Source organism: Rutidosis leptorrhynchoides, chromosome 3 (genome assembly GCF_046630445.1).
Source record: "Rutidosis leptorrhynchoides isolate AG116_Rl617_1_P2 chromosome 3, CSIRO_AGI_Rlap_v1, whole genome shotgun sequence".
In the NCBI taxonomy this organism is placed as follows: Eukaryota; Viridiplantae; Streptophyta; class Magnoliopsida; order Asterales; family Asteraceae; genus Rutidosis; species Rutidosis leptorrhynchoides.
Genome location: NC_092335.1, coordinates 655,082,308 through 655,105,222, shown reverse-complemented (window position 1 = coordinate 655,105,222; position 22,915 = coordinate 655,082,308). Strand labels below are relative to the sequence as shown.

At 32.1% G+C, this 22,915-nt stretch overlaps 1 long non-coding RNA gene across 3 annotated transcripts; it reads left to right on the top strand.

Annotated features, from left to right (window-relative positions):
- The first annotated feature begins 766 nt into the window (after positions 1-766).
- LOC139899202 (uncharacterized) lies at positions 767-22,693 on the top strand. Of its 3 annotated transcripts, none has more exons than XR_011777367.1 (4): positions 767-1,185; positions 21,614-21,664; positions 22,426-22,484; positions 22,606-22,693. It is a non-coding gene; the product is annotated as an uncharacterized lncRNA (long non-coding RNA). The 3 variants fall into 3 exon arrangements; XR_011777366.1 differs by having other exon boundaries at positions 22,403-22,484; XR_011777365.1 differs by having other exon boundaries at positions 22,403-22,687.
- Positions 22,694-22,915: the final 222 nt, after the last annotated feature.

The following is a 22,915-nucleotide window of genomic DNA, read 5'->3' as shown; positions in this document are numbered from 1 at the left end:
AAACGGTTCAATGGTTAAGCAAAGGTTCGGGTGAGCGAGAGGTCTCGGGTTCAATTCTGGGCTGGGACATTTTTTTTAAGCTTGTTAAGGTAGTCTCTTTATTTCTTTTAGTATTGTTATCATTATTATTATTATTATTATTATTATTATCATAATTATAATTATTATTAACAATATCATTACTAATATTATTATCATTTTAGTATTGTTCTTAAGTATTATTATTATTATTATTATTATTATTATTATTATTATTATTATTATTATTATTATTATTATTATTATTATTATTATGATTATAACTATGATTATCATCATTATTATTTTATGAAGATAATAAAGTTTATTATTAGTTCATTAAAAATTAAGACTTGTATCATTTTATGATCATTAGTGTTATTATTATTATTACTAGTAATATAATTAGTATTAGTAATATAATAATTATTATTATTATCAGTTATCCGTATCATGACTATTAATATTATTATTATCATAAGTATTAATATTATATAATTATTAAAATCATTATCATAACTATCATTAACAGTAAAATTATTATTTTTACAAGTATTATTATTAATATCACCATTATTATCATTAATATAGTTATTATTAACATTATTACCTTTATTAGTAATATTAAGTACTAAAAGTATTATCATTTTTACTAATCACTCTATACTTTAAAAATGGTATAAATCAATTTTAATTCTCAAACTCTCCAAAATGCCCTTCGATCGTAAAAACACACGGGAGCAAATTAACAAATTAGGGTTCAAGTACACCCATTCACTAAGGTAGGAAAAAAAAAATCCCAACTTCTCCCCAAATTATCGACACTAATCAAATCATCATTGAAAAATAGCTGATGAGAATTCGAATTGAAAGCTGCTCGATCTAGGGTTTCACATTGATTTGGGTCAACAATGGATTGAATTTCGTAATATTGCTTATGACGAATTCGGTATGTTTGATTTCATATTTCCTTTTTAAGATTCAGTAAAGCTGTTTGATTTGGTATGTTTGATTTCATCTTCTCTTTTTAAAATTTCAAAATGGAAGCATGTACGGATCATCGAAGGGGATGTCTCTTTGGCTAAAATTGAAACATAAATTTTATAGACCTTGCAATACATCGCTGAAGAGCAAATCGCTGAGAAACTTCGTGCAAAAGTATATAAGGTAATTTCGTTAGATATTAATCGCATATCTTTTGATACATCGATTCAGTTAAGTACTGATATACGTATTTGTTTAAATCATTGATTTATTTGGTTGATTTGATGGATACATGCGATTTCACTAATATATGTATAGATTGATGATTATTATTTGTGATTGTCTTAATTAATCTAATTTATTGAATGATATTGAGATATTACATTGTTTAATATGGACTTTTTTTTATGATCTGATAATATAATATTGAACCAGCTAACATTTATCTTTTAGATAAATGACATTTTGATCTTAAATCACCAATCGTTCATAGTTTAAGATAATATTGGTCAAATAAGAAAATCATTAGTTTCTATTTTGATGGTGTAATATTTGTTTACAATAACTTATTTTTTAGTGATTATACAATCATTTATGCACAAACAACAGGTTGTGAGCAACGCACAAATTTGATTACGGAAGGTAGTAATTTCAGGTTTATAAGATAGTAATCCTTAAAATAATGATGTGAAGACGAAAAATGAGGTCACATTTTCCTTGACACCGTTTAATTAGAAGTGCAAAAAATTGTGTGTCTGTGTGCGACATTGGGTTTGTTCATGTGGGTTGGGCAATGGGTCAAAACCTGTCAAATCTTTTGGAATGGTTTGAAATGAATTTCACTTTGTTTAATGAGAATTATAAAAGCTTTAGTATATCTCATACTTCTCACCATAATCGTATGAGACATACTAATATTTTGTCTTTAGTGAGGAAAAGTCTCATAAAATAATACATCTCTTATATTTCAGTAGGCTTATAACTACCTTTAGTGGCCTGGTTCAATATATTCAAATTGAAAGAACCAATAAAAGAGAGATGTGTTGTAGAAGATATAGGAGAGAAAGAGGTTGAAGAGAGGTGTGATGTATTTAATGTATATGTGTGTTTTTGTAACTTACATTATGCACATATATATAGTACAAATTTTACTATCCATATTTGACTAATTACCATCCATATTTAACTATTAAATTTACAACACTCCTCCTTGGATGGTAATTTTTTTTAAAGAGCAATTAATACTGCCTCGTTAAAAACCTTGCTAAAGAAAACCCAGTGGGATAAAACTTTAGCTAAGGGAAAAAGAGTGCAGCATAGAGTTGACTCCCCCTCAAGTAGACAACGCTGAGTCGTCACATCTTTTGAACTTGCCTCATGCCAATATTGTGAACGTATGTTTTGAAAACAGCGATTGACAGTGCTTTGGTATAAAGATCAGCAGAGTTGTTGATTGAACGTATCTCATTTTAATCTGGTTGTCTTTTACGAGATCTTGAGTATATGAGAAGAATCTGAGGTTTTCATCTGAAACTGTATCATCTAAATCTTTTATGTACAAGTTTGACCCTTGTGATTTGTCTACCGTCTCCTTCATGGTTTGCTCAAACTGTTGTTTCAATTTCTATTCCCTTTCAGTCTTTTTCTGAGCCTTACCAATATACCATTCTTTTCCATCAAACTTATGACCGTTAAGACCGTTTATAGCTTTAGCGCCTCGTCAACATTTATGTTTTGTTCTGTCATTTTTGATACTCTTCTTTCATTTGTACTATGTAAGCTGTATTATCTTCATAGATAGTTGTTGGGCTTTTATAGCGTTCTAGTCCACAAGAATCAATAATGATTTGTATCATTGATCTTAACTAAAATCATTCCCGAGTAGCTTCATGTAATGCAATCATTTCGGCATGATTTGATGATGTTGCAACAAGTGTTTGTTTTGAGAACGTCATGATATTGCGGTGCCTCCATTTAGGAATACATATCCAGTTTGAGATTTAGCTTTATGTAGATCAGATAAATAATCTGCATCTGTATAACCAAACAAATCTTGTTTCGAGTTGTTAGAATAAAATAATTATAAATCAGTAGTTCCCCGAAGGTATCAAACTATTTGTTTGATCCCATTCCAATGTCTTTTGGTAGGGGCTGAGCTGAACCTTGTCAACAAATTAACTGCAAAAGAAATGTCAGATCTTGTATAATTTGTAAGATACATAAGAGCCCCAATTGCACTAAAATATGGAACTTCTGAACCAAGAAGATCTTCATGATCTTCTAGAGGATGAAATGGATTAGTATCAATATTAAGATCTAACAACCATATGAGTACTTAATGGTTTTTGTCTTGTCCATATTAAAATATTTTAAAATCTTTTCGGTATAAGTTGTTTGATGTATAAGTAAGTCATTAGTTATATGCTCAATATGTAAATCAACGTAATACTTGATTTTTTTTATTTTAAAATCTTTCTTTAGAAGTTGAATGGCTTCATAGATTTCTTTATTTAAGATAATTGATATAAACAGCTATGATCACATATCCGAACATTGTTTTTATAAAACACACGTGCAAATAAGTTTATATGTATACCCTTTTCTTATCAAGTAGTAATTTAATCGATTATACCACATACGTCCAAACCCATTTAGAAATCTTTGTGATTTAATGGAATATATTCCCTTGGGTTTTGCATTAGATGCTTATGATACTTTAACCCTTCAGGTATATTCATATATATATATATATATATATATATATATATATATATATATATATATATATATATATATATATATATATATATATATATATATATATATATATATATATATATATCACTATTAAGTAATCCATACAGATAAGTAGTAACAACATCCATGAGATGCATTTAAATAACTACCAGGTTGATTAAGTATCTAATAAGTAATTATATTCATTATAGGAGGAAAAGTTTTTCTCCTAATTCATTTCTGGTCTTTGTAGGAAATCTTGAGTTACAAGTCTAGTTTTGCCTTGTAACTTCATTTGCACATTTCTTTTCGGATAAAAATTCATTTGTATCCCATTGTTTCACATCTTTAAAAGTGATAACGATTGATCCAAAAACTTTTCTTTTATTGAGCGATTCTAATTCAGATCGTATTGCTCCTTTCCGTTGAGTTCAATCACGTCTATTTTGATATTCAATGACAGATTTTGGTTCCAGATCATCATCTTTATTCATGATGTCATTGTAACATTATATGAAAATATCTCATCAAGATTTTTCATTTCATTTCAGTTTCATAATATTGCATAATTTATTGCAATTTATGTATTTACATTTATCAATATCCTCTGCAGAAGGAGTATTGATTTGTGGTTCTTGTTGAACACTTTCTTTTACCTCATTATCAGCTGATTTTCTTTTTCGAGGATTTTTATCTTTGGAACCAATTGGTCTCCCACGTTTCTGCCGTAGCAAAGACTCATGAGTGACATTATTGTCAGCTTTTGTAATTTCAATTCTAGCTGAAGCATTTACTGCTGGTATATATGATTTAGTCACTTATTTTTTGTATCTTTAAATGCATAAAGTAATTAATTTGCAAGTTCTTGCATATGCATTATATTTGAACTTTCTTTTCGCATTCTTTTGTGCGATGATCAATATTCCTTAATTGATGTTCACACCATGAAACATCATTTTATTTATATTTCATTTCTCCCCCTAATATAGGGAACAATGTTTCATTAAAGTGACAATCGACAAAACTTGCTGTAAAAACATCACCCGTCATGGGTTCAATATATCTTATGATTGAAGATGTTTCATATCTAACATATATTTCAATCCTTCTTTGAGTAACCATTTGTTGTGGTTGTTCAATTAAAAATGCACTGCACAACCAAATGTTCTAAGATGGAAAATATTTGGTCTCCACTAAAATTAAGTTGGTAATGGAGAATATTTATAACTTGCACTTGATTTAATGCGAATTAATGTCACATCATGTAAATTTACATGTCCCCATATAAATATTGAGAGTTTTGTACTCATTTCTAATTGTCTAGTTATTAGCTGTAAGCGTTTATCTATTGATTCAGCTAAACCAATTTTGTGTATGCACATGAGCAACTGGATGTTCAACAACAATCCTTGTAGACATATAATAATCATTAAAAGCTTGAGATGTTAACTCACCAGCATTATCAAGTCTCATCCTTTTAATGGTGTAATCAGAATAATGTGTTCTTAATTTAATAATTTGTGCAAGAAACTTTGCAAATGTCATATTATGGCTTGATAACACACAAACATGAGACCATGCGTTAGATGCGTCTATTAGAAAAATGGTCCACATGATGGATGAATTGGTCCATATATATACCTTTGAATTCTTTCAAGAAACATTGGTGATTATTTCTCAATGTGCTTTTCATTAATCGCCATATGTGATTTTCATTAATCACCATATGTGTTTTTCGTTAATCACTATATGTGCTTTTCATTAATCACTATATGTGCTTTTCATTAATTACCATATGTGATTTTCATTAATCACCATATGTGCTTTTCATCATATATCATTTTCACCATATGCGCTTTTAATCATATGTGCTGCGCTTTTCGTCATATGCACTTTTCATTATATGCGCTTTTAATTATATGCGATGCGCTTTTCATCATATGCGCTTTTTATCATATGCGCTTTTAATCATATGCGCTGCGCTTTTCATCATATGCGCTTTTTATCATATGCTCTTTTAATCCTATGCGCTTTTCGGTGCTACATAGATATTTCTCATTTTTGATTATCATTGACTGATAATCATATCCATTATGATATATATCAGAGAAACTTAACAAATTTCTCTTTGATTTGGGAGAAAACAAGACATTGTTTACCAAAAAATTCGTACCATTTGGTAATATGAAATTTTGCCTTTTTCGTTTCTTATATCAAGTTTATCAAGTTTGCAAGAGCTGATATAGTATTTATAATTCCTTCATTTGATTTAAATCAATGAAATATTTCTTAGATTTGATCATAGTGTGTATGTTACTACTATCTGCAATACATAGGTCTTTACCATTTAATTGATGTTGTATTTCTGCAGGATTCATACTAAAACTTCAAATAAGATAAGCAAATAATGAGTTATATTTCAGCAAGATAACCAAATTATATTACCTGCAAACAAGTTATAATCTGAAGTACATAAAAGATAACACTTAATAAAACATATGCGTTATGGTCTAAAACCATTTATTTATGAGTGATACATAAAAAAACTAGGCATATTAGAAAATTCAAACCATTCAAGTCTCAAGGTAGCTCAGGGTTAATTTAATCAAGATTTGTCAACAGATTCACTCTCGTTTTCTTTTCTTTTGGGACTTATTTGTAGAGCTAAACAAGATGTTCATGTATTCAAGAAATACTAGACTGATGATCCACGTTACCAGATCATTAATAAGAATCTCCGGAATTTTTATAAGAGCGTCTACTAATATCTTTAATTTTATTCTTTCATGGATCACCGTTATTATTATTATTTTTTTTTTTTGATAATTAATATCGTATCTATCTTTGAGTATTTTCCATAATACACTTGGATTTTCGATCATATAATATGTAGATTCTAAGGACTCGTCAATATGTTTGCTAAGAAAAATACTTACTATTGCTTTCTCTTGTTCGGAATAATTGTTATTTTCATTCAGGGTTTCTAAAATACCGTTTGATTCGAGATGTTTTTCTACATTCATAACCCATGTTAAGTAGTTGTTCCCACTTGTTCTAAATGAGCAAATTTAAGCCTTTTCAAATTCGACATTTTCTATTATCAAAAAGATGAATAACATAAATCATAATCATAATCAACTTCTATTCATAGACAAATAATAAAATGAAATTAGAATCATTTTAAATTCATAAGTACCAAACAACAGAATAATGGTATGATTACAAATAATAAAACCACAAGGGCAGGATAGAATATAGGTTCACCCGGTGGTATATTAGCAACAATGATGATAGTTAATATGACCAATACAATAGGAAAAATCATCCTTGTGTGAATCATTTTTACAAAAACTTTTTGAGAGTAGTAATCTGAAAAATGAAGATTGATTTGTGAAAATGTGAAAACGGAGATGTTTATTTTATATTTGAAAAATATAGTTGTTGTAACGTCGTCAGTTGACGTTAACAACCGTTATGTATATATGACCGTTGTAACGTCGTTAGTTGACGTTAACGAATAAAGTCACTATATCAAAACGCATATGAGTAATATAAAGGACAAGATTTTTTTTTCTTATTTTAACTTTTAAGATTTACTTTTAATAAAAATACAAACTACTTTTTCTTATTTTAACTTTTAAGATTTACTTTTAATAAAAATACAAAATGCTTTTTCTTATTTTAACTTTTAAGATTTACTTTTAATAAAAATACAAACTACTTTTTCTTATTTTAACTTTTAAGATTTACTTTTAATAAAAATACAAACTATTTTTTCTTATTTTAACTTTTAAGATTTACTTTTAAGAATAAACATTAGTATGCATGAAATAAATAATGATTAATTGCATAAGTAATCATAAATGTTAGATAACATATAAAGACCCCATCGTATTCGTATTGATCGGAATTAATCTCGACCCATGGTACCGTGTTGTCAAATGACGTGTTGCGTACATAAAGTACCGTGTTGTCAAATGACGTGTTGCGTACAATCATGAGGTCTTATTAACATAAATATAAATGTTAGTGAAGTTAATAAGAGTTAGATTACAGAAAATATAATTCAGACGGTATAACCGTCCATATATAACTTAAATAACATAAATATAAATGTTAGTGAAGTTAATGAAAGTTAGATTACAGAAATATAATTCAGGCGGTATAACCGACCATATATAACTTAAATAACATAAATATAAATGTTAGTGAAGTTAATAAAAGTTAGATTACAGATGAAATGTCCCGTTCTTATTGATTAAAAACGTTCCATATTAATTGATTTCGTTGCGAGGTTTTGACCTCTATATGAGACGTTTTTCAAAGACTGCATTCATTTTTAAAACAAACCATAACCTTTATTTCATAAATAAAGGTTTAAAAAGCTTTACGTAGATTATCAAATAATGATAATCTAAAATATCCTGTTTACACACGACCATTACATAATGGTTTACAATACAAATATGTTACATCGAAATCAGTTTCTTGAATGCAGTTTTTACACAATATCATACAAACATGGACTCCAAATCTTGTCCTTATTTTAGTATGCAACAGCGGAAGCTCTTAATATTCACCTGAGAATAAACATGCTTTAAACGTCAACAAAAATGTTGGTGAGTTATAGGTTTAACCTATATATATCAAATCGTAACAATAGACCACAAGATTTCATATTTCAATACACATCCCATACATAGAGATAAAAATCATTCATATGGTGAACACCTGGTAACCGACAATAACAAGATGCATATATAAGAATATCCCCATCATTCCGGGACACCCTTCGGATATGATATAAATTTCGAAGTACTAAAGCATCCGGTACTTTGGATGGGGTTTGTTAGGCCCAATAGATCTATCTTTAGGATTCGCGTCAATTAGGGTGTCTGTTCCCTAATTCTTAGATTACCAGACTTAATAAAAAGGGGCATATTCGATTTCGATAATTCAACCATAGAATGTAGTTTCACGTACTTGTGTCTATTTTGTAAATCATTTATAAAACCTGCATGTATTCTCATCCCAAAAATATTAGATTTTAAAAGTGGGACTATAACTCACTTTCACAGATTTTTACTTCGTCGGGAAGTAAGACTTGGCCACTGTTGATTCACGAACCTATAACAATATATACATATATATTAAAGTATGTTCAAAATATATTTACAACACTTTTAATATATTTTGATGTTTTAAGTTTATTAAGTCAGCTGTCCTCGTTAGTAACCTATAACTAGTTGTCCACAGTTAGATGTACAGAAATAAATCTATAAATATTATCTTGAATCAATCCACGACCCAGTGTATACGTATCTCAGTATTGATCACAACTCAAACTATATATATTTTGGAATCAACCTCAACCCTGTATAGCTAACTCCAACATTCACATATAGAGTGTCTATGGTTGTTCCGAAATATATATAGATGTGTCGACATGATAGGTCGAAACATTGTATACGTGTCTATGGTATCTCAAGATTACATAATATACAATACAAGTTGATTAAGTTATGGTTGGAATAGATTTGTTACCAATTTTCACGTAGCTAAAATGAGAAAAATTATCCAATCTTGTTTTACCCATAACTTCTTCATTTTAAATCCGTTTTGAGTGAATCAAATTGCTATGATTTCATATTGAACTCTATTTTATGAATCTAAACAGAAAAAGTATAGGTTTATAGTCGGAAAAATAAGTTACAAGTCGTTTTTGTAAAGGTAGTCATTTCAGTCGAAAGAACGACGTCTAGATGACCATTTTAGAAAACATACTTCCACTTTGAGTTTAACCATAATTTTTGGATATAGTTTCATGTTCATAATAAAAATCATTTTCTCAGAATAACAACTTTTAAATCAAAGTTTATCATAGTTTTTAATTAACTAACCCAAAACAGCCCGTGGTGTTACTACGACGGCGTAAATCCGGTTTTACGGTGTTTTTCGTGTTTCCAGGTTTTAAATCATTAAGTTAGCATATCATATAGATATAGAACATGTGTTTAGTTGATTTTAAAAGTCAAGTTAGAAGGATTAACTTTTGTTTGCGAACAAGTTTAGAATTAACTAAACTATGTTCTAGTGATTACAAGTTTAAACCTTCGAATAAGATAGCTTTATATGTATGAATCGAATGATGTTATGAACATCATTACTACCTTAATTTCCTTGGATAAACCTACTGGAAAAGAGAAAAATGGATCTAGCTTCAATGGATCCTTGGATGGCTCGAAGTTCTTGAAGCAGAATCATGACACGAAAACAAGTTCAAGTAAGATCATCACTTGAAATAAGATTGTTATAGTTATAGAAATTGAACCAAAGTTTGAATATGATTATTACCTTGTATTAGAATGATAACCTACTGTAAGAAACAAAGATTTCTTGAGGTTGGATGATCACCTTACAAGATTGGAAGTGAGCTAGCAAACTTGAAAGTATTCTTGATTTTATGAAACTAGAACTTTTGGAATTTATGAAGAACACTTAGAACTTGAAGATAGAACTTGAGAGAGATCAATTAGATGAAGAAAATTGAAGAATGAAAGTGTTTGTAGGTGTTTTTGGTCGTTGGTGTATGGATTAGATATAAAGGATATGTAATTTTGTTTTCATGTAAATAAGTCATGAATGATTACTCATATTTTTGTAATTTTATGAGATATTTCATGCTAGTTGCCAAATGATGGTTCCCACATGTGTTAGGTGACTCACATGGGCTGCTAAGAGCTGATCATTGGAGTGTATATACCAATAGTACATACATCTAAAAGCTGTGTATTGTACGAGTACGAATACGGGTGCATACGAGTAGAATTGTTGATGAAACTGAACGAGGATGTAATTGTAAGCATTTTTGTTAAGTAGAAGTATTTTGATAAGTGTATTGAAGTCTTTCAAAAGTGTATAAATACATATTAAAACACTACATGTATATACATTTTAACTGAGTCGTTAAGTCATCGTTAGTCGTTACATGTAAGTGTTGTTTTGAAACCTTTAGGTTAACGATCTTGTTAAATGTTGTTAACCCAATGTTTATAATATCAAATGAGATTTTAAATTATTATATTATCATGATATTATCATGTATGAATATCTCTTAATATGATATATATACATTAAATGTCTTTACAACGATAATCGTTACATATATGTCTCGTTTAAAAAATCATTAAGTTAGTAGTCTTGTTTTTACATATGTAGTTCATTGTTAATATACTTTATGATATGTTTTCTTATCATAGTATCATGTTAACTATATATATATATATATCCATATATATGTCATCATATAGTTTTTACAAGTTTTAACGTTCGTGAATCACCGATCAACTTGGGTGGTCAATTGTCTATATGAAACATATTTCAATTAATCAAGTCTTAACAAGTTTGATTGCTTAACATGTTGGAAACATTTAATCATGTAAATATCAATCTCAATTAATATATATAAACATGGAAAAGTTCGGGTCACTACAGTACCTACCCGTTAAATAAATTTCGTCCCGAAATTTTAAGCTGTTGAAGGTGTTGACGAATCTTCTGGAAATAGGTGCGGGTATTTCTTCTTCATCTGATCTTCACGCTCCCAGGTGAACTCGGGTCCTCTACGAGCATTCCATCGAACCTTAACAATTGGTATCTTGTTTTGCTTAAGTCTTTTAACCTCACGATCCATTATTTCGACGGGTTCTTCGATGAATTGAAGTTTTTCGTTGATTTGGATTTCATCTAACGGAATAGTGAGATCTTCTTTAGCAAAACATTTCTTTAAATTCGAGACGTGGAAAGTGTTATGTACAGCCGCGAGTTGTTGAGGTAACTCTAGTCGGTAAGCTACTGGTCCGACACGATCAATAATCTTGAATGGTCCAATATACCTTGGATTTAATTTCCCTCGTTTACCAAATCGAACAACGCCTTTCCAAGGTGCAACTTTAAGCATGACCATCTCTCCAATTTCAAATTCTATATCTTTTCTTTTAATGTCAGCGTAGCTCTTTTGTCGGCTTTGGGCGGTTTTCAACCGTTGTTGAATTTGGATGATCTTCTCGGTAGTTTCTTGTATAATCTCCGGACCCGTAATCTGTCTATCCCCCACTTCACTCCAACAAATCGGAGACCTGCACTTTCTACCATAAAGTGCTTCAAACGGCGCCATCTCAATGCTTGAATGGTAGCTGTTGTTGTAGGAAAATTCTGCTAACGGTAGATGTCGATCCCAACTATTTCCGAAATCAATAACACATGCTCGTAGCATGTCTTCAAGCGTTTGTATCGTCCTTTCGCTCTGCCCATCAGTTTGTGGATGATAGGCAGTACTCATGTCTAGACGAGTTCCTAATGCTTGCTGTAATGTCTGCCAGAATCTTGAAATAAATCTGCCATCCCTATCAGAGATAATAGAGATTGGTATTCCATGTCTGGAGACGACTTCCTTCAAATACAGTCGTGCTAACTTCTCCATCTTGTCATCTTCTCTTATTGGTAGGAAGTGTGCTGATTTGGTGAGACGATCAACTATTACCCAAATAGTATCAAAACCACTTGCAGTCCTTGGCAATTTAGTGATGAAATCCATGGTAATGTTTTCCCATTTCCATTCCGGGATTTCGGGTTGTTGAAGTAGACCTGATGGTTTCTGATGCTCAGCTTTGACCTTAGAACACGTCAAACATTCTCCTACGTATTTAGCAACATCGGCTTTCATACCCGGCCACCAAAAATGTTTCTTGAGATCCTTGTACATCTTCCCCGTTCCAGGATGTATTGAGTATCTGGTTTTATGAGCTTCTCTAAGTACCATTTCTCTCATATCTCCAAATTTTGGTACCCAAATCCTTTCAGCCCTATACCGGGTTCCGTCTTCCCGAATATTAAGATGCTTCTCCGATCCTTTGGGTATTTCATCCTTTAAATTTCCCTCTTTTAAAACTCCTTGTTGCGCCTCCTTTATTTGAGTAGTAATGTTATTATGAATCATTATATTCATAGATTTTACTCGAATGGGTTCTCTGTCCTTCCTGCTCAAGGCATCGGCTACCACATTTGCCTTCCCCGGGTGGTAACGAATCTCAAAGTCGTAATCATTCAATAATTCAATCCACCTACGCTGCCTCATATTCAGTTGTTTCTGATTAAATATGTGTTGAAGACTTTTGTGGTCGGTATATATAATACTTTTGACCCCATATAAGTAGTGCCTCCAAGTCTTTAATGCAAAAACAACCGCGCCTAATTCCAAATCATGCGTCGTATAATTTTGTTCGTGAATCTTCAATTGTCTAGACGCATAAGCAATCACCTTCGTTCGTTGCATTAATACACAACCGAGACCTTGCTTTGATGCATCACAATAAATCACAAAATCATCATTCCCTTCAGGCAATGACAATATAGGTGCCGTAGTTAGCTTTTTCTTCAATAACTGAAACGCTTTCTCTTGTTCACCATTCCATTCAAATTTCTTCCCTTTATGCGTTAATGCAGTCAAGGGTTTTGCTATTCTGGAAAAGTCTTGGATGAACCTTCTGTAGTAACCAGCTAGTCCTAAAAACTGGCGTATGTGTTTCGGAGTTTTCGGGTTTTCCCACTTTTCAACAGTTTCTATCTTTGCCGGATCCACCTTAATACCTTCTTTGTTCACTATGTGACCGAGGAATTGAACTTCTTCCAACCAAAATGCACACTTTGAAAACTTAGCGTACAATTCTTCCTTCCTCAATACTTCTAACACCTTTCTCAAATGTTCACCGTGTTCTTGGTCATTCTTTGAGTAAATAAGTATGTCATCAATGAAAACAATGACAAACTTGTCAAGGTATGGTCCACACACTCGGTTCATAAGGTCCATGAACACAGCTGGTGCATTAGTTAAACCAAACGGCATGACCATAAACTCGTAATGACCGTAACGTGTTCTGAAAGCAGTCTTTGGAATATCATCTTCTTTCACCCGCATTTGATGATACCCGGAACGTAAGTCAATCTTTGAATAAACAGACGAGCCTTGTAGTTGATCAAATAAGTCGTCGATTCTCGGTAGTGGGTAGCGGTTCTTGATGGTAAGTTTGTTCAACTCTCGGTAGTCGATACACAACCTGAATGTACCATCTTTCTTCTTGACAAACAAAACAGGAGCTCCCCACGGTGATGTGCTTGGTCGAATGAAACCACGCTCTAAAAGTTCTTGTAATTGGCTTTGCAGTTCTTTCATCTCGCTGGGTGCGAGTCTGTAAGGAGCACGAGCTATTGGTGCAGCTCCTGGTACAAGATCTATTTGAAATTCAACGGATCGATGTGGGGGTAATCCCGGTAATTCTTTCGGAAATACATCGGGAAATTCTTTTGCAATGGGAACATCATTGATGCTCTTTTCTTCAGTTTGTACTTTCTCGACGTGTGCTAGAACAGCATAGCAACCTTTTCTTATTAGTTTTTGTGCCTTCAAATTACTAATAAGATGTAGCTTCGTGTTGCCCTTTTCTCCGTACACCATTAAGGGTTTTCCTTTTTCTCGTATAATGCGAATTGCATTTTTGTAACAAACGATCTCCGCTTTCACTTCTTTCAACCAGTCCATACCGATTATCACATCAAAACTCCCTAACTCTACTGGTATCAAATCAATCTTAAATGTTTCGCTAACCAGTTTAATTTCTCGATTCCGACATATATTATCTGCTGAAATTAATTTACCATTTGCTAATTCGAGTAAAAATTTACTATCCAAAGGCGTCAATGGACAACTTAATTTAGCACAAAAATCTCTACTCATATAGCTTCTATCCGCACCCGAATCAAATAAAACGTAAGCAGATTTATTGTCAATAAGAAACGTACCCGTAACAAGCTCCGGGTCTTCCTGTGCCTCTACCGCATTAATATTGAAAACTCTTCCACGGCCTTGTCCATTCGTGTTCTCCTGGTTCGGGCAATTTCTAATAATGTGGCCTGGTTTTCCACATTTATAACAAACTACATTGGCATAACTTGCTCCGACACTACTTGCTCCACCATTACTCGTTCCGACACCATTTGTTCCTTTCATTCTATTAACCCCTGGTCCGTACACCTCACACTTCGCCGCGCTATGACCATTTCTTTTACACTTGTTGCAAAATTTGGTGCAGAACCCCGAGTGATTCTTTTCACACCTTTGGCATAGCTGCTTCTGATTGTTGTTGTTGTTGTTGCGGTTATTATTGTTGTTGGGATGATTGTTGTAGTTGCTGTTGTTGTTGTTGTTGTTGTTGTTGTTGGGCCGTTTGTTGTAGTTGCGATTGATGTTGCGATTGTTGGGATAATTGTTGCGATTATTGTTGTAATTGCTGTTGTTGTTGTATTGGTGATTCTTATCACCGTTTTCCTCCCACTTTCTTTTGACTTGCTTCACATTGGCCTCTTCAGCAGTCTGTTCTTTAATTCTTTCTTCAATCTGGTTCACTAGTTTGTGAGCCATTCTACATGCCTGTTGTATGGAGGCGGGCTCGTGTGAACTTATATCTTCTTGGATTCTTTCCGGTAATCCTTTCACAAACGCGTCGATCTTCTCTTCCTCATCTTCGAATGCTCCCGGACACAATAGGCACAATTCTGTGAATCGTCTTTCATACGTGGTAATATCAAATCCTTGGGTTCGTAACCCTCTAAGTTCTGTCTTGAGCTTATTGACCTCGGTTCTGGGACGGTACTTCTCGTTCATCAAGTGCTTGAATGCTGACCACGGTAGTGCGTACGCATCATCTTGTCCCACTTGCTCTAGATAGGTATTCCACCATGTTAACGCAGAACCTGTGAACGTATGCGTAGCGTACTTCACTTTGTCCTCTTCAGTACACTTACTTATGGCAAACACCGATTCAACCTTCTCGGTCCACCGTTTCAATCCGATCGGTCCTTCGGTTCCATCAAATTCCAAAGGTTTGCAGGCAGTGAATTCTTTGTAGGTGCATCCTACACGATTTCCTGTACTGCTAGATCCAAGGTTATTGTTGGTATGTAGCGCAGCCTGTACTGCGGCTATGTTTGAAGCTAGAAAAGTACGGAATTCCTCTTCATTCATATTCACGGTGTGTCGAGTAGTCGGTGCCATTTCCTTCAAAATAGTTAAATGGAACAAGTTAATCATACAGAATATTAAGAGTAGTTAATAGTATTTCGTAGCATAATATGAACTCATTTATAAAAGCTTTTTCTTCATATTAGCGTTTTATAAGTTTAAATTCGGGTAGTACCTACCCGTTAAGTTCATACTTAGTAGCTAATATACAATTCAACTACTACAATTCTATATGAAAAACTAATTGTAATAATATTTCGCGTTCAAACTTTTATACAATATTTTACAAACTTACAATACCGCTTATTTTACATAAAGCATGAAATATAGCACACAATAACTTTGATACAAGATAGTTGTGAAGACAATTCTAGCTAGTACACAAGTCGTTCAGCAAAGGCAATAAAGACACGTAATTCATACGTCCAGAAACAAGTCATGCATTCTGGTTTTACTAGGACTACTTCCCATCCTTGGTCTTGTGCAACATAACCGTTATGGCCGTTGATAAGACAGCGTGTTGTAACGTCATCAAAGGGACGAGGGTTACGTAATGTCCAACAGTCCCGTAATAATCTAAAAACCTCATTTCTTACCCCAATTACCGACTCCGTCACTTGTGGAAACATTTTGTTTAATAGTTGTAGCCCGATATTCTTGTTCTCACTTTGGTGAGAAGCGAACATTACTAATCCGTAAGCATAACATGCTTCTTTATGTTGCATGTTAGCCGCTTTTTCTAAATCACGAAGTCCAATATTCGGATATATTGAGTCAAAATAATTTCTTAACCCGTTGCGTAAAATAGCATTTGGGTTCCCCGCAATATATGCGTCAAAGTAAACACATCGTAACTTATGGGTTTCCCAATGTGATATCCCCCATCTTTCAAACGAAAGTCTCTTATAAACCAAGACATTCTTGGAACGTTCTTCGAATGTCTTACAAACTGATCTCGCCTTAAATAGTTGTGCCGAAGAATTCTGGCCGACTCTAGACAAGATTTCATCAATCATGTCTCCGGGTAGGTCTCTTAAAATATTGGGTTGTCTATCCATTTTGTGTTTTTAAACTGTAAAATAGACAAGAGTTAGTTTCATAAAAAAATACTTATTAATACAAGCAATTTTTACATATATCATAAAGCATAAGAACACTATATTACATATATTACACCACACGAATACAACTATCTTATTCCGACTCGCTCGTTTCTTCTTCTTCGGTTTTGGTTCGTTTTGCCAAGTTTCTAGGGATATATGATGTTCCCCTAATACGAGCCGTCGTTGTCCACATTGGTTTAGAAAAACCTGGTGGTTTAGAGGTTCCCGGGTCATTGTTACAACTTAAGGACTTCGGGGGTTGACGATACATATAAAGTTCATCGGGGTTGGAATTAGATTTCTCTATTTTTATGCCCTTTCCCTTATTATTTTCTTTTGCCTTTTTAAATTCAGTTGGGGTAATTTCTATAACATCATCGGAATTCTCGTCGGAATCCGATTCATCGGAGAATTGGTAATCCTCCCAATATTTTGCTTCCTTGGCGGAAACACCATTGACCATAATTAACTTTGGTCGGTTGGTTGAGGATTTTCTTTTACTTAACCGTTTTATTATTTCCCCCACCGGTTCTATTTCTTCATCCGGTTCCGATTCTTCTTCCGGTTCCGATTCTTCTTCCGGTTCCGACTCTTCTTCCGGTTCCTCTTCGGGAACTTGTGAATCAGTCCACAAATCATTCCAATTTACATTTGACTCTTCATTATTATTAGGTGAGTCAATGGGACTTGTTCTAGAGGTAGACATCTATCACATAATATCAAACACGTTAAGAGATTAATATATCACATAATATTCATATGTTAAAAATATATAGTTTCCAACAAAAATGTTAAGCAATCATTTTTAAAGAAAACACGGTCGAAGTCCAGAATCACTAATGCATCCTAACAAACTCGATAAGACACACTAATGCAAATTTTCTGGTTCTCTAAGACCAACGCTCGGATACCAACTGAAATGTCCCGTTCTTATTGATTAAAAACGTTCCATATTAATTGATTTCGTTGCGAGGTTTTGACCTCTATATGAGACGTTTTTCAAAGACTGCATTCATTTTTAAAACAAACCATAACCTTTATTTCATAAATAAAGGTTTAAAAAGCTTTACGTAGATTATCAAATAATGATAATCTAAAATATCCTGTTTACACACGACCATTACATAATGGTTTACAATACAAATATGTTACATCGAAATCAGTTTCTTGAATGCAGTTTTTACACAATATCATACAAACATGGACTCCAAATCTTGTCCTTATTTTAGTATGCAACAGCGGAAGCTCTTAATATTCACCTGAGAATAAACATGCTTTAAACGTCAACAAAAATGTTGGTGAGTTATAGGTTTAACCTATATATATCAAATCGTAACAATAGACCACAAGATTTCATATTTCAATACACATCCCATACATAGAGATAAAAATCATTCATATGGTGAACACCTGGTAACCGACAATAACAAGATGCATATATAAGAATATCCCCATCATTCCGGGACACCCTTCGGATATGATATAAATTTCGAAGTACTAAAGCATCCGGTACTTTGGATGGGGTTTGTTAGGCCCAATAGATCTATCTTTAGGATTCGCGTCAATTAGGGTGTCTGTTCCCTAATTCTTAGATTACCAGACTTAATAAAAAGGGGCATATTCGATTTCGATAATTCAACCATAGAATGTAGTTTCACGTACTTGTGTCTATTTTGTAAATCATTTATAAAACCTGCATGTATTCTCATCCCAAAAATATTAGATTTTAAAAGTGGGACTATAACTCACTTTCACAGATTTTTACTTCGTCGGGAAGTAAGACTTGGCCACTGTTGATTCACGAACCTATAACAATATATACATATATATTAAAGTATGTTCAAAATATATTTACAACACTTTTAATATATTTTGATGTTTTAAGTTTATTAAGTCAGCTGTCCTCGTTAGTAACCTATAACTAGTTGTCCACAGTTAGATGTACAGAAATAAATCGATAAATATTATCTTGAATCAATCCACGACCCAGTGTATACGTATCTCAGTATTGATCACAACTCAAACTATATATATTTTGGAATCAACCTCAACCCTGTATAGCTAACTCCAACATTCACATATAGAGTGTCTATGGTTGTTCCGAAATATATATAGATGTGTCGACATGATAGGTCGAAACATTGTATACGTGTCTATGGTATCTCAAGATTACATAATATACAATACAAGTTGATTAAGTTATGGTTGGAATAGATTTGTTACCAATTTTCACGTAGCTAAAATGAGAAAAATTATCCAATCTTGTTTTACCCATAACTTCTTCATTTTAAATCCGTTTTGAGTGAATCAAATTGCTATGATTTCATATTGAACTCTATTTTATGAATCTAAACAGAAAAAGTATAGGTTTATAGTCGGAAAAATAAGTTACAAGTCGTTTTTGTAAAGGTAGTCATTTCAGTCGAAAGAACGACGTCTAGATGACCATTTTAGAAAACATACTTCCACTTTGAGTTTAACCATAATTTTTGGATATAGTTTCATGTTCATAATAAAAATCATTTTCTCAGAATAACAACTTTTAAATCAAAGTTTATCATAGTTTTTAATTAACTAACCCAAAACAGCCCGTGGTGTTACTACGACGGCGTAAATCCGGTTTTACGGTGTTTTTCGTGTTTCCAGGTTTTAAATCATTAAGTTAGCATATCATATAGATATAGAACATGTGTTTAGTTGATTTTAAAAGTCAAGTTAGAAGGATTAACTTTTGTTTGCGAACAAGTTTAGAATTAACTAAACTATGTTCTAGTGATTACAAGTTTAAACCTTCGAATAAGATAGCTTTATATGTATGAATCGAATGATGTTATGAACATCATTACTACCTTAATTTCCTTGGATAAACCTACTGGAAAAGAGAAAAATGGATCTAGCTTCAATGGATCCTTGGATGGCTCGAAGTTCTTGAAGCAGAATCATGACACGAAAACAAGTTCAAGTAAGATCATCACTTGAAATAAGATTGTTATAGTTATAGAAATTGAACCAAAGTTTGAATATGATTATTACCTTGTATTAGAATGATAACCTACTGTAAGAAACAAAGATTTCTTGAGGTTGGATGATCACCTTACAAGATTGGAAGTGAGCTAGCAAACTTGAAAGTATTCTTGATTTTATGAAACTAGAACTTTTGGAATTTATGAAGAACACTTAGAACTTGAAGATAGAACTTGAGAGAGATCAATTAGATGAAGAAAATTGAAGAATGAAAGTGTTTGTAGGTGTTTTTGGTCGTTGGTGTATGGATTAGATATAAAGGATATGTAATTTTGTTTTCATGTAAATAAGTCATGAATGATTACTCATATTTTTGTAATTTTATGAGATATTTCATGCTAGTTGCCAAATGATGGTTCCCACATGTGTTAGGTGACTCACATGGGCTGCTAAGAGCTGATCATTGGAGTGTATATACCAATAGTACATACATCTAAAAGCTGTGTATTGTACGAGTACGAATACGGGTGCATACGAGTAGAATTGTTGATGAAACTGAACGAGGATGTAATTGTAAGCATTTTTGTTAAGTAGAAGTATTTTGATAAGTGTATTGAAGTCTTTCAAAAGTGTATAAATACATATTAAAACACTACATGTATATACATTTTAACTGAGTCGTTAAGTCATCGTTAGTCGTTACATGTAAGTGTTGTTTTGAAACCTTTAGGTTAACGATCTTGTTAAATGTTGTTAACCCAATGTTTATAATATCAAATGAGATTTTAAATTATTATATTATCATGATATTATCATGTATGAATATCTCTTAATATGATATATATACATTAAATGTCTTTACAACGATAATCGTTACATATATGTCTCGTTTAAAAAATCATTAAGTTAGTAGTCTTGTTTTTACATATGTAGTTCATTGTTAATATACTTTATGATATGTTTTCTTATCATAGTATCATGTTAACTATATATATATATATCCATATATATGTCATCATATAGTTTTTACAAGTTTTAACGTTCGTGAATCACCGATCAACTTGGGTGGTCAATTGTCTATATGAAACATATTTCAATTAATCAAGTCTTAACAAGTTTGATTGCTTAACATGTTGGAAACATTTAATCATGTAAATATCAATCTCAATTAATATATATAAACATGGAAAAGTTCGGGTCACTACAACAGAAATATAATTCAGGCGGTATAACCGACCATATATAACTTAAATAACATAAATATAAATGTTAGTGAAGTTAATAAAAGTTAGATAATTTCTTATCTTGATTAGTGACGTGTGCTTGCTTAGATAAACCTTGATTATACGGAGCACTTCATGCTGATAACGTCTTATATTTCAGTAGGCTTATAACTACCTTTAGTGGCCTGGTTCAATATATTCAAATTGAAAGAACCAATAAAAGAGAGATGTGTTGTAGAAGATATATGAGAGAAAGAGGTTGAAGAGAGGTGTGATGTATTTAATGTATATGTGTGTTTTTGTAACTTACATTATGCACATATATATAGTACAAATTTTACTATCCATATTTGACTAATTACCATCCATATTTAACTACTAAATTTACAACAACATCATATTTTGTGTGTTAATTTTTTTATTAATTTTTTCATTGTATCAATTTTTAAGATGTTATAATAATAACGTTGATGTTGAATCACGTGACTTACGCGGAGAATATTCTGTAGGTATATTTTGTGCTTAAAGAACTCGTCAGGAAGTCAATTGAAGAAACAGAGGTCAGATTTAAAAAACTTGTTTTTTTTTTTTTTTTTTCTCAAATGTCCGTTTACTTGTTAATGGGTGTTTGGATATGTGCTTTGAAAGTTTTACAACTACAACTTATAAATAAAGAGTGTTTGATGTTGGATCTTGTTAAAAGGTGTTGTATTTTTGGTGTTTTGAAACTGAATATACTAACTGGTATGGTTACAAGTTACAAGTAAACAGTTCTTTAATGTTTTGGTATGAAAATCTAATTTTGTTAACCAAGAAAGTTCTTCAAAGTCAAACTAATTGTTATAGACTTCAATATAGTATACAACTATCTCTCGAGAATGCACAAAAGTTTATGTATTTTGAAGTTTATGTGCTACAAGTTAGACCTTCACTAACTAAAAAAATTGCAGTTCATTGATACAACCATGCTTCACGATCTTTCATTGTTCTTATATGTGATCTTTTTTACATTATGTGTTGATTACAATGAATTGTTGAGATATTATAACCTTTTAGGTAATATTTTGGGTATTGATGTTTGTAAAAATTTTGATCTGCAACGAACACGATAAAGTGCCATATTTGCAAGTTAGGTAAATTTGACATCTATTATCATCATCCAGGTAGATGAAATACATACACAATGAGTGGCGTTTCCAAATGACATATACCAATTCAGATTTAAAATAATTTATAGCTGCATCAAGTTTAATTTCATATTTTCTTTCCCATGGCGTTTCTTTACCATGGTGTTGCAGTGTCATTAATATTGGTTGTGCAGTTTTATATTTTGAGCAAGGTGTTTGACGAAGGCCCATGGCTCAAAAAGATGGGTTACGTGTAAGAATATTTCTCATTACTTATTTGTAATTATGTGACTTGTCGTTTTAAAACTGGACGACATTTTATTTTCTTACATTGTATGAGATCGAGAACACCTTTTGAAAGCAAAATCTCTCAGTTCTTTTATTTCAGGCAACAATCGGCTGGACATTATTAGGTAACTTCGTGGATGTTCGATTATATGAGGATAACAGCGCTCAAGAACTGGTAAAACCTTCTTTCTTTATTTTAGAGTTTTAACCACAAAGTCGTAACTGTTGTATCGGTTAAGAGGTTAAAAATTATAAGCTATATTCTACATTTACCTTTCTTGCATTAGTTCAAAATTAGAATATCATATTTGTTCTCAGTAATGGCCTGTCCACTAAATTGTATGAATAAGTGTGATCGATTGACCTTAGTATTGGGTCGATATGGGCGTGGGTTTA